Source organism: Crocodylus siamensis, chromosome 1, assembly GCF_052110815.1.
Source record: "Crocodylus siamensis isolate JL-2025a chromosome 1, ASM5211081v1, whole genome shotgun sequence".
NCBI classification, from domain to species: Eukaryota; Metazoa; Chordata; order Crocodylia; family Crocodylidae; genus Crocodylus; species Crocodylus siamensis.
Window position 1 is genome coordinate 89,498,964 of NC_143395.1, and position 17,133 is coordinate 89,516,096.

Below are 17,133 nucleotides of genomic sequence, written 5' to 3' on the forward strand. Positions count from 1 at the left end.
AAAAGCAGTTGCGAGCTTTCTTGGGGGCAAAGAGGTTCTGCCACCCTTGGATTGCAGCGTTGAGAGAAACCGCCAAGCCCCTAGTGCAGGCAACTACCTCCATAGCCACAGACCCGCTAATCTGGACTCGTGAAATGGATGCTTCCTTTGTAACCCTGAAGAGATCTCTTATGTCGGCTCCTGCTTTAGGTTTGCCAGATTACTCTAAGGCTTTTTTCCGTTTCAGTCATGAGCGGCAAGGAGTTGCTAGTGGTGTCTTATTACATCATCTTGGAGACCGCCCGCGCCCTGTAGCTTACTACTCTGTACAACTGGATCCGGTCATTCAAGGCTCTGTATCCTGTGTTCTTTCCATTGCGGCGGCAGCTGTGATGGTGGAGCTGTGATGGTGGAGCGGTCACGCCCTATTTTTTTGGGGCACCCATTGACAGTATGGGTTCCCCAAGAAGTTAAGATTTTGCTGAAGCAACATACTATACAGGCTTTGTCTCTGCAACGCGCTCATAAGTAAGAACTTATTTTATTTTATTAGCAGCGGATAATGTTTCTCTTCAGAGATGTAATGTTCTTAATCCAGCTACCCTTCTGCCACTGCTGGACGATGGAGAACCACACCATGTGTGCATGAACGTAATTGCTGAAAGTGGTAAGCCACGCCAGGATTTGCAAGAAAACCCCCTGTCGAATTCTGATCTGATTTTGTTCACAAATGGATCCTCCTTTTATTCAGACGGTCGCCGCGTTTCCTCCTTCGATGGGAAGTTGTTGAGGCTGCCACCTTATGGGAAGTTGTTGAGGCTACCTCCCTCCCTCCTTCGATGGGCACTCAGGCAGCTGAATTACATGCCCTCACTCGGGCATGTTTACTTGCTTCTGGTAGGTGGGTCACCATTTTTACTGATTCCAAGTATGCGTTTGGCGTCTGCCATGCTACAGGTCAGTTGTAGAAGCAACATGAGTTTCTCACTTCTTCAGGCAGCAAAATTGCTAATGGTAACTTGATCTCTGCTTTGTTGGCCACCATCCTAGCACCCTTAGAATTGGCAGTTGTTCATTGCTACGCACACCTTCAATCAGATTCTGATGTCTCACGTGGTAATAATCTAGTTGATGCTGCGGCCAAGGCGGCCGCTTTGCAACCGATACAACTTTCTGTCTCTGATGCAACAAACGCGACGGATATGATGTTTCCCCCTCTCAACTGGTGTCACCTTTATGATGACGTGCCTGCTGATGAACTTGCTGACTAGAATCGCTGAAAGGAGAAACTGAGTCCTGACAATATCTAGCGAATTAGAGGTAAGCCTGGTCTTCCAAAACATTATCTTCTGCAAGCTGTCCACTATTTCCATTCTTTAGGCCATGCTGAGATTGAGGGCACTGAGAGTGCGATTCTCCGATAGGAGTCTGCACCCCATGTTTATCCAGCTGTCAAACATGTTTTGAGCGCCTCCAGTACCTGTTTAGCCTTTTCAGCTTGACAGAAGCTCGATGCTAAATCAAAAGGGGGGAGACCATGGGCAGTTTTTCCTTTTCAACGCATTCAAATTAACTATACAGACATGCCAAAGAGCGTGAGATACCAGCACCTTCTAGTTATTGGTCGACCTTCTAGTCGACCAAATCTCAGGTTGGCCGGAAGCAACTACTACTAGAAAAGCAGATGCTTGCTCAGTTGTGAAGTTTCTCATGAAAGATATTATACCGTGCTTTGGAGTACCAGAAATAATTGATTCTGATCAAGGATCACACTTTACTGCAAAGATTTTGGAAGAAGTGTATTGATGCTTAGGAGTTGCTAGGCAACCCCACACACCCGTATCATCCACAATCAGCTGGACAAGTGGAACAGATGAATCAAACTCTTAAAACTATGATAGCTAAGTATTGCAAAGAAACTGGACTTAAGTGGCCAGAGGTACTGCCAATAGTACTGTGGCACATTAGGCGTACCCCAAGGATGACCCTAGGCTTGTCCCTGTTCGAAATTCTTTTTGATAGACCTGCTTTGGTCCCAGGAATGTATGTTCCTGCACATGCCAGCCTCTTAGATGGAGATGAAATGTTGTCTAGGTTTGTTCTTATATTACAAAAGGAGTTTAAAGAGAATAATACTCAAGCACAACTTTTCTAGGCTCCACCTTTAAGTTTACAAATAAATGAATACAGACTGCGTAACTAAGTACTAGTTAAAAAAGATACCACGAACTTCCCCTTTAGAACCTCAGTGGGAGGGGCCCTATCAAGTTTTGTTATGTACTTATTCTGCTTTAAAGCTTGCAAGCAAAAGCAGCTGGATACATCATAGCCACGTGAAGAGAGCACTGAGCCCAGACCCGATATCTAAGCCTGAGTGAAAATCAACTATCTACTGCATACATAACTATGAACCCTTGGGCCGTCGTGAGAAACTACTGAAATCCTGGATCTCCACAAGGACTTGTTATATTAATTACAATAGTAATTGTCCTAACTGTGGTAATTGTGTATTGGCAGCCAGGATACCGTGGCAAATTAGGGCAATCATGAGAAAGTCTACATCTTTGGGGCTATTAGTCTGTGCCTTACACCTAGGAATGTCTTTACCAATATACCCTCCCCCGTTAAAAAGCAGTATGAAATTGCAACCCGTGGAGAATTATTATTACTGATTCATTCAGAGTTTCACTCATGCTTATAATTTTTCACAGTGTTAGATTAGATCCTACTAGTTCGCCGTACATTGATGTATCTGGCTTTTTTGGTTCAGCTTTTCTGTGGTACAGGGCAGCTAAGGCTTTACTGGCCATCAATAGTGTAACTCTTTTCTTACAAGCATTTGTCAATGAGTCTGTTGGGGCCTTGAAAGATATCTCTCTAGAATTATACTCACTCCGCCAGGTTGCTTTACAGAACTGCATGGCACTCTATCTTTTGGCAGACTGTGGAGGTACCTGCCCAGTAATAGGGACTGAATGCTGCACCTGGATCCCAGACAAGAGTGAGTCTCTTCACGCCCACATTGACTCCATTCAGCAAGCCTGGACAACCTTTGAACAGACTAAGGATTGAGACTCTAGTTCATTATGGACTTGGGTGACCTCCTGGTTCCCCGACTTCAGACTCATAGCTAAGAGAATCTTATGTGTTTTTATCCTTGTGATAGTAATTTTTGTTGTACTGTTTGTTTCCCTACAATGTGTTTGTATGTGTTGCAAGACTATTATAAACGTAGTCCGTGGCTATAGCTATTCCTCTGTTCCTGTATAACTCTCTGATGAGCAAAAGAAAAGGGGGGACTGTTGTATATGAATCTTGTAGAGTTAAAGCAAGGCTTTGTAATGCTAAAAGTGAGGCCATTTCTTTGTCCTTTTGCCTCCATTTCATAAAAGTGGACACCACACTTAGGAGACGGCGTGGAGGGAAAAGGTACTGTGTGAGGGTTACTGATAAGATATGAAACTAGCCGAATCCAGTCAACAGGGGAGTCTCATCAACAAGAGAACCTTGAAAGTTGGGCATGATTTGTTTTTGTTAGATAAACATCTTGAGACAAAATATAGGGGGCATGTAATTCACGAGAGTTAAACTTCTGTGTTCATGCCCACAGTGCCACTTGATTGGACAGAATAGTGATTTAGTTAATAGATGATTGGGTATTTTTATGAGCATGAGCTAATCATGAACTAACGCTTATGCACTTAGAAAGTATAAAAAAGTATTATAAGTAGTAGGCAGGGTCCCTCTCCGGAGGCACCTCGCTCGAGCAAATAAAGATTCTGTATCTGACTTTGAATACTTGCTCTGCGTGATCATTGCCCCAGCCTAGAGCGAACTGCACGTGGCTTTAAGAGCGTAATTCGTAACAGCCTATAGTTTTCTCCCTTTTTTGAAAATGGGAACCACATTGGCCCTCTTCCAGTCCTCTGGCACCACACCAGAGCACCACGAGTGCTTGTTAAAGCCGTTCCAGGGGTCCCACAATGAGATCGGCTAATTCCCTCAGCACTCTGGGATGGAGATCATCAAGACCAGCTGATTTAAATACGTTCAGTCCCTCCAGAAGTTCCCTGACTAGATCCTCACTGACCCTTGGCCTGGGTGCACCTCCCTTGGGGCCTGAGGGGGTCCTGGTGGGGGTGCTGATCCAGTCCCTGCTCAGGAAAATGGAGGCAAAGAAATTATTAAATAGGTTAGCTTTGTCATCTGGTGTGACAACCAGATTGCCTAGCGTGTCTTGTATATATTTTTAAAATGCAACACTACAGTATTTTAAAGTACAATTAAATGGATTGGTGGTCTGATTCAATAAGGTAGGCTGGTATTTAGGTAAATAGCTGTGTTTTAAAAATTATGATAGCCTACTGTAAAATTATAATTTTTATTTTTAATTGAAAGGAGATTTAAGTTAACTTTAAGCTTATAGACATATAAGCTTGTATATAATGCCCTAAACTACAGAGTTACACTGGGCATCCTGCTTGAATTTCTTTATTGAGATCTGTGCTCTAATGATATTTAAAAACTTTGCTTAATATTCTTCTTCTCCCTGACTATAATTTATGTAAATTGAAGTCCCCATCTGATTCCTGTAATATGCACAATGCCATGGCATCAACATTTACCGACCTTTAAAGCAAAGGCATAGCAAATCATTTTCATGCAAGTCATTTCAGATTGTCAACAGTGAAAGTATTGCAAGCACAAGAAAGGATTAAAAGAGCAAATTACACCAGAAGGAAGTGGAAAAAGTGTGATGGGTAAGGTGAATTTTCAAGTGATGCATTTCTCCTATCACTGATTATTTCATTCTTTCATTATGACGTATATTCATCAAATTCCTCTGTTGTAGGAACTGATACAGTGCAGTTTAAAATATGCAAAAATAAGTGCGTTTTTTATTTTTCTTGGGCTGTCAATTAATCGCAGTTAACACACATGATTAACACATTAATTGGTGTTCACATTAATTTTTGTAATGCATTAATTGTGCACATGGTTTTGGAGCCTGCACTTGGGCTGCACTCCGCTGCTGTCACCACTGCCTCCAGGCCACTCAGTGGGACAGCAGTGGCAGCACAGAGGACCATATGGAAGCCCTGATGCAGGCTTCGGGCTGCTGCTGCAGGGGGTGAGGGGTGCGCGCACACAGACAAGCAGCCACACCCTGCACATGTCCAAGAATGCAACTCAGTGGCAAGTAGAGCAGTGCCCAGCAGGTAAGTGTGGTGGAGAAGGGGTGCAGGGGCAGATGAAGGCTCCCATGGTAAGGGAGGGAGTGGGGCAGGGGCTGGGATGAATGGGGCCTCAGGGCTAAGGCGAATTGTGGGACAGAAGGGCATGTGCCCCCCAGATTGTGCACAAGGCGGAGGTGACCTGCACGCTGCAAGCTTGGCTTTTCTGTGCCCTGGTGCCTTTGCTCCAGGAGCCACGTACTGGCTGCACCATGTGTCCTGTGCCCAGCTGGTGGTAGGAGGCACAAAATGGTGCCTCATGGCTCCCAGGGCAATAGCAGCAGGGCACAGAGCCCCAGCATGCAGCCTGCCTCTGCCCTGTGCACAAATCCAGGGTTCATGTGCCTCTTGTGCCTCCCCGGGGGTGTGCACAGCAGTGGGAGCCATGACCTCCTCCCATGCCTGGACCATGGCTCCATCCCATGACCTACTTCTGCCCCACACCCTCACTGTGGGGGCCTTGATCTGTGCCCCCACACACACTCATGCTCTCCCCCACACCCTTCCTGCTCCATAGGCTTACCTGCTGGGTTGTGTGTGTGTCGTGGTGGTGTGTCTGCCCCTCACTCCCAAGCTACAGCCTCTACTAGCTCTGATGCTGCCCCTCACTCCTGACCCACAATACCCCACATCCTGCGAGGGCATGCAGGGACCCCCATCCCCAGGCTCCAAATACCAAGAAGCAAAAAGTGGGCTGGAAAGGTCAGTAGAGATAAGTAAAGATAAGCAATAAATAGGAGCTGAGATAAACCAGGTAATGGGATAGGAACCCATAGTCTGTTGAGACTGTTTAACACAATTTAGTCTGGACACCAATTTGACATCAATTCCAGAAACAGGCAAACAAAAGCCTGTGGCATCTGGACTCAGAGCATCTATCTTATAACTAAATAACTTTAAAAATCAATGTGAACATGAAATTACAGAACAAAAAATCATCCACAGCTCCATCTTAGTGTCCTCAGGACTGCTTTGCTTTCTGCTATTAGGGATTTCAACAGCCCCTGAAGTAGGGCCAGAGACCTGGGTACCCAGTCTCCCATTCCTCAGCCTCTTCCACCTCCTGTGTCCACATGGGCTCATTTCCCAAGTTTGAGGCATCCCTAGATTCCAGGTGAAAATGTGGTGAATCATGGACACTGTTCTGGGTGAGTGGACAGCCCTACCTGCTCCTCACCTGGCAAAGGAGGGAAGTGTTATTTCAAAGTCTGGTGACTCCTGTTGTTTTGGCTCTCCAGGGCTTATCAGAGGAGGTTACTGAAGCCTGCCAGTACAAAGGCTAAAGAGATGCTTACACCTTGAAAGTCTCAAGAACTACTCTGCATTCTCTGGTAGGTTCTAGCGAGCAGGCCATATGCAGGCTCAAGTACTGCTCATTTTGCACACCTTCTGGGTGTCCCTAGCTCTCACCTTATCTCTTCCCTGAGATGCATACTATACTCTCAACCATCCAAGTTCCACAGAGAGAAATATTTGTTGGCTGCCCTGTCCACCTCTGAGCATGCTCCTAGTCTTTAACAGTATAATCAAGAAACTTGAGCAGCCTTCAGAACCTCCCTTTCACAATCACTTGACTTTTCACAATTCTGTAAGGGCCATAGTTACTTTGCACAAGAGGATCCTGAATGCTGTAGTAATCAGCTGTTCCATGTAGTTCTGTTTATTACCTATTCTTTTGATGAGAACCAACTCCCAACAGGATATCCTTTCTCTGTTGGCTCTGGGAGTAATAGAGTCTGTAAAGGTAATTCTCAAATGAAGAAGGGAGGATGGTGGTTAATCTTGGATCTGGGAAAGCTCAGTTCATTAATTCATAAACACAAGTTTAAGGTGGTCACCCAAGCTGCCATTATACTATCTCTCTAGTAGAGATCATTCACATCTCTTGACTTGTAGGATTATTTCCATATCACAATAAGACTTTTGCACAGGTGATACCTGAAGTTTGTTATGGGACGGGAGTACCTTACACTACAAATATAAAGTCACTTTATTTGGCATAGCTATGGCTCAGAGTCTTTACCGAGGTGCACTCAGTGGTAGCAAAATGTGCTGGAGGGGTGGGGGGGTGGAAACAAGGGGTTGTAGCAAGCCATCCCAGGGTTACTGAAGGGGACCATTTCTGAGCAGGGGCTGAAGAGACTTCAGGTTACTAGGAGGTTCTTTCATTTCCTGGGTCTGCCCATCAATTTGAAGAACTTGGTAGCAGTCCATTTGCACAGATTTTAATTAAGACAACCCACTCTGATTTCCATGACAGCATGTATTTCCTTCCACAGGGTCTCTTCTAATCCAGTCCTGTTGGGGGAAGATGAGGGCGGAGGAGACGATGAATTACCAGGCCCAACAACAGCCAGCGAGCCCAGACCAATGGTCAAAAGGGAGAAACAGGTAAGTGATGGGGGACGGGGCATTGCTGAGACTAGGGGGTCAGTGGGCACAACCATTGGAGGCCTCAAATGCCTCTACACGAATGCTCGAAGTATGGGGAAGAAGCAGGAGGAACTCGCCCTCCTCCTAGCTGTCACCAGCCCTGACATAGTGGGGATCACAGAAACGTGGTGGGACTCATCGCATGACTGGGCGGTGAGTGTCAAGGGCTATAGGCTATACAGGAGGGACAGGATAGGAAGGAAAGGTGGAGGAGTAGCACTCTACATCAAGGAGGAATATACTTCCTCGTCAATTAGCAAGGGGGTAGAGGGGGGGCACTCTGAGGTGCTCTGGGTTAGAGTAAAAGGCAGTCCAGGGGATAGAGACTTAACGGTGGGAGTCTACTATAGACCTCCCAACCAGGGAGAAGAGCTCGACCAGGAATTCTTAGGTCAGCTCACAGAGGCAGTGAGGGCTAAGGATGTGGTCATCATGGGGGACCTGAACTTCCCAGACATCTGCTGGGAAGAGCAGTCAGCTAAGTCTGACCGCTCACGTCGGTTCTTAGCCAGAGTGCAGGACCTCCATCTAACCCAGGAGGTGCACAGTCCCACCAGGGGAGACGCCTTGTTGGACCTGGTGCTGGCCACGGGTGACGACCTAGTGAGGGGGCTGCGGGTGATGGGCCACCTGGGAGACAGTGATCATCGCTTGCTGGAATTCACCATCCAGCGTAAGGTGGCAAAGGGCTGCAGCAAGGCAACAGCCCTAGACTTTAGGAGGGCTGACTTCAACAAGCTAAGGAGGGTCGTTGGGGAAGCGCTGAGGACCCAGAGGGGAAGGGAGCCAGATGTCCAAGGTGAGTGGTTGCTCCTTAAGGAGACAATCCTCCATGCCCAAAGGGAGGTAATCCCAACAAGGGTCAAAGGGAGCAGGAGGGCACATAAACCCCCATGGCTCACTAGGAGCATCCGGGAATGTCTCCTTGCTAAAAGGGAGGCATACACCCAATGGAGGGATGGGGTCATCACCAAGAAGGACTATGTTACAGTCGCCCGAGGGTGTAGGGGGGCAGTCAGGAAGGCCAAGGCAGAGATGGAGATAGGACTACCTTCCCAGATTAAGGACAATAAGAAGTCCTTCTTCAAATACATAGGGGGTAAAAAGAGGGTCCCGGGTAATGTGGGGCCCCTGCAGGACACGATGGGCAACTTAGTCGTCATGCCAGATGACAAAGCTAACATATTTAACGATTTCTTTGCCTCTGTCTTCCTAAGTAGGGACCAGTTCAGCCACCTCCCTGCTGGGCCCCCCTCGGGCCCCAGGAGAGACACGCCTGGGCCAGGGGTTAGCGAGGAGTTAGTTAGGGTACTTCTGGAGAGGCTGGACGTGTTCAAGTCCTCTGGTCCAGACGATCTTCACCCTAGGGTTCTACAGGAACTGGCCGAGGTCATTGCGGGACCCCTGGCGCGGCTCTATGAGCACTCGTGGTGCTCTGGTGAGGTGCCGGAGGACTGGAAGAGGGCCAATGTGGTCCCTATCTTCAAAAAGGGAAAAAAAGAGGACCCGGGAAATTACAGGCCAGTTAGTCTTACCTCAATCCCAGGTAAGCTCTTTGAAAAAATTATCCTGGCACACATCCAGGAGGGCCTTGCGGGGGAATGCATGCTCAGGGGCAACCAACATGGGTTCATCAGTGGCAGGTCTTGTCAGACCAACCTGGTGGCCTTTTACGATTAGGTCACCAAATCATTAGACGCAGGGGTTGCTGTGGATGTAGTCTTTCTGGACTTCCGGAAGGCTTTCGACACTGTCTCTCACCCTGTCCTCATCAAAAAGCTGGGAGACTGTGGTGTCGATGCCCACACAGTCAAATGGGTCGCCAGCTGGTTGGAGGGCCGCACCCAGGGGGTGGTAGTGGATGGGTTCTTCTCGACCTGGAAGGACGTGGGCAGTGGGGTTCCGCAGGGCTCGGTCCTCGGGCCCGCACTGTTCAACATCTTCATCAGTGACTTGGATGAGGGGGTAGAAAGCACCCTGTTCAAGTTTGCTGATGACACTAAGATGTGGGGGGATGTGGGTGCACTAGAAGGGTGCAATAGGCTACAAGCTGACCTTGACAGGTTGCAACGGTGGGCGGATGAGAATAGGATGGGGTTTAACACTGATAAGTGCAAGGTGTTGCACATGGGGAGGAAGAACCGGCACCACACTTACAGGTTGGGGAACTCCCCTCTTGCCAGCACGGAGACGGAAAAGGATCTTGGAGTCGTCATTGACTCCACGATGAACATGGGCCGGCAGTGTGGAGAGGCAGTCAGGAAGGCCAACCGTACCCTGTCATGCATCCACAGATGCATCTCGAGCAGGTCCAGAGAGGTGATCCTCCCCCTCTATGCGGCACTGGTCAGGCCGCAGCTGGAGTACTGCATCCAGTTCTGGGCGCCACACTTCAAGAGGGACGTGGACGATATGGAAAGAGTTCAGAGGAGGGCCACTCGTATGATCAGGGGTCAGCAGGGCAGGCCTTATGAGGAGAGGCTACGGGACCTGAACCTGTTTAACCTCCACAAGAGAAGGTTAAGGGGGGACCTTGTGGCCTGCTACAAACTGGTCAGGGGGGATCAGCAGGTATTGGGGGAGTCCCTGTTCCCCCGTGCGCTGCCAGGAGTGACCAGGAATAACGGTCACAAGCTGGCGGAGGGTAGGTTTAGATTAGATATTAGGAGGCGCTACTTCGCAGTCAGGGCGGCTAGGGCCTGGAACCGGCTTCCAGGGGAAGTGGTGCAGGCTCCCAGCCTGGGGATTTTTAAAAGGAAGTTAGATGAGCACCTTGCTGGGGTCATCTGACCCCGGTGCTCTTTCCTGCCAAGGCAGGGGGTCGGACTAGATGATCTACCTAGGTCCCTTCCGACTCTAGCTACTATGAAACTATGACCTGTGACTTATAACAACTACAAAGACTTGTCTTTCCAGGCTTGGTTATGTGGTCTTCTGTAATTTCATCTGGATCCCATACCAGACTTCACTTCAGTGGTATGAAAGCCTGGGTACAAACTTAATTTTCAGGCTTATTTCTCATATGTGAAAGTAGTAATTCATGACGCTGTGTTGTTTTTCAGTTTGTCCAGGTTGTGCAAAAGACTGCTCTTCCTCTCTTCATACCTACCAGTGACCACAGTGATGCATGCTTCTGGAGGCTGGAGGAGATGAATCTCTATTTTGGCTCAGAAGGGTATGGAGAGTTTGCAATGCCTTTCTCTGTTACATTTGGGGCCACATCAAAGAGAACAGGGTGGCATGATCTTGGTGATGAAAAAATACAGTCTAGGTGCATAACTAGTTAGATAATCTTATTCAAAGATTAGTACATACAACTCAGTATAAAATTAAGAAGTATCAGATGAGGCTCCCCAGCAGTCTATCCTGGGTCGAGTAGCATTCCATATCATTGTTAATATCTTGGAGCAGTGGTGCTCAATCTTTTCATCCACTGGGCTGGATGTGTTTGGTGGAGCTAATGTGGTGCCTAAGGCAGGCATAGCAGTGCCTGGTGCACAGAGTGGAGTAGGGAGCAGCTGCCACCTGGTAGGCCAGCTCTGATCCAGCTGTGCACAGGAAGGGGGCTTGACCAAGCCCTGTGGGGCAGGGGGGAGAGGACAAGTCATAATTGTCCCACAGCCCTGTGGGGGGTGCCCCTTCCCTCCCCCACCACCCGCCAGGAGAAAGGGGGCATGGCCCAGCCCTAACCTGGCTGGGCAGGAGGAAAAGGGGCATGGTCTAGCCCTGCTGGGGTAGGAAGGGCATGTCCCTGACCTGTGGGAGGAAGAGGGTGCAGCCCAGCCTTGGCCTGGCCAGGCAGAGGGAAGGTTGCGTGGCCTGGGTCTGTAGGGGTAGGGGGGAGGACTAGAGAAGACGTGGGCTGCCCCAAAACCAGCTGTGCCACAGGAGGGTGTATGGCCCAGCCCCAAACCCAGCCTCAGAGGAAAAGGTGTGTGGGCCGAGCCCCAATCTGACCTTGCCGGGGGTCATGGCCTGGTTCTGATCCACTGCACAGGGCTTGGGATTTTGGCAGTGTGGAGGGGTGATGATATTGCCACTGCCCCCCCACTACCCAATTTACAGACCCTTAGGGAGTCCTGCAGGCTGCATTCCAAGGCTTGTTGGGCTGTATTTGGCCCACGAGCCAGAGGTTGAGCACCTCTGGCTTGGAAAATAAAACTAAGTGCACAGTTAACTTGCTAGTAATCTTCCAAAACCCTTCTGAAACTGTCACAGCTGCTTGTTTCCTTACCTGGGAGATCCAAAGATTATTATCTTGGAGACAGTCCAAATGGGATACTGGACTTTGTGAAACTATGCCATGAAACTGCCATGCTTGAGCTGTTCCCTTTAATTGGGCCCAGTCCACCACCTTTCTTACATGATTTTTTTATAAGGGACATCTGCAAGGTGGCTACATGGACCTGAGTTCATACATTTCACAATATGTTTGTGATTGAAGAAGCTTGTATAACACATGTCATGTTGGGTAAGTCAGTCCTGTTTGCCAGGAGGGACTCTGTGACCTGCCTCCTGAGTATACACAAGCGTATACTGTGTAGGGGATGGGTACTGCTTACGAAATGCCCACCGCACATACGTACATATGGACATTTACTCAAAGGAGAAAGAGAAGGTACCAGTAACTGAAGTTCTTCTGCATTGCCCACATCCTGCCCTCATTCCCCTTTTCCTTGAAGATGCACAGAGGTTAAAAACTGCAGTTGACAAGAAATGCAGAAGCAGAAAATGTATACCATCCTTCATCCCCTGGCATGGGAGCCTGAAAAGCAGCAAAGCTACTATGCACCCAATGGATGTTGCTACAGCAAAATGTCTCCAGTCACAAGGTTCGTGATGCGCACACATCTACAATGCAAACAAGCATAAAGGTAATGCATCTCAATGAACGCAATTATCAGTAACTTCTCTGTTATTCTAAACTGCTGTTCAGATGATGGCAGTGTACAGTAAATAACAAGGATTTTGTGCAGATTTTGTTTGAATTTGTGTTTTATATGCTCACCATTCTAATGGAAGTTAATTACATTTAAAAAAATCCTTACCATTTATAGTCATTAGGATCTTATAACATTTTACAAAACAAGGAAACAGTGGCCATGAAAAAGATGCAGTTATTTCTAGTGCCTTTAAATTTCCCATAATTACATTCTGCTTATATAAAATGTTGTAAATAGGAATGAAAAATAATTGAAACAATGTGTAGGGTTGTTTTTGGTCCTTAATCATGACTATATTTCACTTCAGTTAACTGGAAAGCTTTGGGATCCTTCTGCTTAAATGATGCAACAATTTATAAAAGCAAGATCATCATACAATGACCACTCAAACATTTATTTTTCTAGATTACATGCACTTGTTAGAATCATAAAAATGATTGTGAAGAGTAGACCTAAAGCCCTGATTAGCATAGCACACAAACATATCTTTAAGTTCAATGGGTTTAAACATGTGCTTGTGCTTCCGTGACTCATGACCTGAAAAATCTATCCACTCAGGTAAATCAGTCCATCATCATCATGAGATTACTACTGAGTGCGCCACGGGTAGAGCTGAAACTACTGTAGTATCTGCACTTTTCATTTAACTATATGAGTGTTTTGCTCTCTCTCTCTCTCTCTCTCTCCTTCTCAAGGAGAGAATTGTGGGTAGGTGCATTTGGTTCTTCAGTGTACATATTGCTCCAAATGTGTGTGTGCTGTGGAATATAAAAAAAATACGTAGTTTGGAGAGGAAATTGGTGGGGTTTGTGATGGTCTTTAGTTCCTGAGGAGGTTCATTCCACAATTGTAGACCAGCCTTGAGGAAATTCTGTTGGGTTTCCACACAAAAACAGGCTCAAACCAACGACCAAACTTTGCTGAAATACAAACTGGTGATAGCATGGGAACCAACAAAGGGTTGTTGGGGTTTTTTTTAACCATAAGATAGATCATTATCACACTCTCTCACCCTGAAGATCATTTTTTAGCAGATGAGTTTCCCTTTATCAAAATTCTCCAGCAATATACATTCTGTTTAAATACTTTCATGCATATTACTGTACATTATATCTCTCCATAACTTAGAATTTGAATTTGGAATAATTTGGCATTTGAACAATCAACTAGATTGCATTGAAAAAAATGTAGTGTGATTAGATCCCAAATGTGTACAGGTTTATGGTATTACTGAGATTTCTGCTTTAAAGATTCTAATGAGAAGAAAGTTGCCATTTATTTAAGGGTTCTTTGGAGAGAACAGAGAATGAGCGCATGTTGCCACAAATGATTCATGAATAAAAAATAACCCGATAACATTTGCAAATATTGATATTCAGCAGCTACAGGTTGTAGCTTTCAAATCTCTGTACTAGGTTGAAGACCATTAAAACAATACATCTACTAGAATCAGACAAAAGTTTTCAGTTAGAAAAGTCATGAAAAGCAATGACATTTTAGCTTTATTTAGATTCTTGTGGAGGCACAATACAACTTTGTTGCCTTACCTGACCCAAGATTTAAATATAGTATTTAAATTCCATTTTTCTGAATATATTAATGCAGAGAAGTCTGGAAAGATGATGCAAAAAAAGTGTGATGAGCAAGTGTCAGGGTTACCAGAGATTAATAACCAGTCTTATGACAAAGGCAAATACCTGGGAATTGTGTGTGGGAAACCATAATTCTTATTGACCAAGCAAATATCCACTTTTCTCTTTAAACTCATTTTCTTGCAATAGCCTTGTGCTCTGGCTGCACAAATACCATATTTATGTGACTCCAAGACAACTCTTAATTTAAGATAACCCCCTTTGTTGACTTAGAAATGGTTTTTAAAGGCCTGTTTTTTAGTAATTGGCTTGCAGGTATAGATATATGCATTATAAGGGGTCAAAATGGGCAGCAGGGATTAAATGGATTTCTAAAGAGCTTGGGAGATGCGCACACAGCTTCTCATAGCCCTGGAAGTAGACGGGCTATCTAGCACAACAAGGCCAATGGATGGACACAGCCTGAGAATGAAGGGGGGCATACCGTAACACGAGATCACAGCCTTCAAGGCCAACAGGCTATCTAACACAACAAGACCAACAAGGACATATAGTCTAGAAAAAAGCCTAGGAACCAAAGGAAGTGTGGACCATACTGTCCCATAACACAAGATAAGTGACACCAGCAACAAGTCCTCAGAAAGCAGGGGCCTAAGTCCCGGTTTGGGGGGAACAGACCAAATTAGGACGAGGTCTAGAAGGCTATGTTGATGTGTGACCACAGATAGACAACCAGCCAGAGAGAGCCACAGATGAAGTCATCAGGAGTCATCACAGGGGAAGAAGAATACAAAAGCAGAGACCTGAGATTAACAAAGGGTCCCTCCAGTCCTTCCCCATGTCTTGTCTGTCCCTTCCTGTTCCTTCTCATCCCTCCCTGTCCCCTCTTTGTTTTGCTTCCTGTGAGGGGTCCCCATCCCTGTCCTCCAGGAAGGGTCCCCAAGGCCACCATGGACAGAGAACATACCAGCATCCCATTTCATGCACCCTACTGGAGGGGGGCTGTGGGCCTCGGCATCCCACCTCCAGACTTCTGACACCTAAGAGAGAGAACCTCAGAGTGGGGCCTGCATCCTGAGCAGATGTACTTTGACTCTGATGACAGCCCTAGGATTGGTAGATACAGAACTGTTTGATTGTTTGTATTGTTGCTTTTCTGTTCTTACTCTGTATCAATAAATTCACCTATTATCAACTGGCAGGTGTTGTGATCGGTCTGAGGGTTGTGCTCGCCTGGAACAATGGCATAGGTACTGGGTCCAAATCCAGTGTCAACACCCTCCAATAATTAGATTCTATACAAGGAAAATGTATACATTTATTATGATTTTCCATGTATAGGGTCTAATTATTGGAGATTTGTTTAGATTCGTCCCCACGCCCCACTTCGGCAAAGGAGCAGGCAAGAGGGGGCAGGTGAGGGATGGTTAAGCAGCTGGAACCTTGCCCCTTACTGTCTGTCCCGTGACTACAACTTGCTCCCCTGCTGCCTGTCCCCCTGCTACTTGCCTTTCCATGCCTGCCCCCTAGTGCCTGCCCCCTGTTTGGCCTTCCCTGCTGTCTGCCTCCCCCCCTTCTCTCCTTCTTACAACCCTCATCCTCCCACCACTTACCCTTGCTCTGGCAGGCTTCAACCCTGCTCCAGCCTGAGGCACAGAGCATATGTTTGCTCTGGCCCTAGCTTGACCCAATAGCAGTAGAGGTGTTGGCAGCAGCTCTAACCCAGGTTCAGGGGCCCAGGTGGGATTCAGAGGTAGTGGAGGGAAGGCAGTAGCTGCGGCTCTGCCCCCAACCTGTGATCAGCATCAGGATCGGAGCCAGAGCCACAGCAGCCTCCCGTCTCTTTAGCACCTCATACTCAAATCCGAGATAAGGGGCCTTTGCCCCCATGTTAAATCCTAGTGTCTTGTATTTGAATAAGTATAGTAATTTGGTCCCTAATTGGATCATCTTTTAACTGCCCTAGTCCATACAATTTTATTGTATCATAATATCAATAATCTCATCTTCAGCTGGTCTTGGACGTTTTTTTAAGTTGTTTTCCCAGCTGACATGCTTTCATTTACTCAAGGATTCTTGAAATTATTGACTGACTTTGGCCATTTGCTCTTAAAGGAGCTGTATCATAATCCTGTGTGCTTCTGGGACTGTTACTCTAAACAGCACGGAAAATTGCACATGCTCTGGTTTCTTCAAAAGATTAGTTCCAGCCAGGAACAGTGTTGGCAAGCGCTGTATTCGCTTTTCAGTTCTCTGCATAATTTTCTTCCAGGCATGGAAATTCAGGTCATTTGCTGTCCAAAAATAGTGCCCTTCTTACACTGTGAAATCAAGGCGCAACACACAGATGTTCCAGGTGAGCTTTTATTTCCTGGTCCTGACCTGATGTGTGCCAACAGTGTGCATAGCAGAAGGTTAGGATCCCCTCACTTGAATATGAGCACAGTACTGACTCGACAAGTCAGGACGTGAGGAAGGGATTTGCTACATAGCAGATCTTTGTGCAGGAGACCCAGAGACATTATGGGAAGAGGATGAGAAGATAATAATGACTAACTTTGAGGTTGGCATCACTGGTAGAAGGGGGAGCGGGGTGGAAATGATCAATGAAACCATGAAATAAACATAATTATATGGTAAATGTAAAGCATGTATTTCAAGCATTAAGCTTAGATGACCTCAAAATACTTTGCCCCTTTGACTATCAGCAATGACAGCATAATTGCTGAGGCTAGGTGGCCTTTGTGCCTGCTGTAAGTGCACTGCACTGGTGCAGGAGCCCAAGGCTGCTATTTAAGGTCCGAATTCTCTAGTTCTGAAGTATATTTCTGAGATTGTTCCCTAATTAAAATCTTGCCCTCCTAAACTCAGAGGTTCTGAAGCCCTTGGATTTTGGGTTATCTTCTGAGGGAAGAGGCACTGCTGATTCTCTTGACCTGTCAGTGTGCTCCC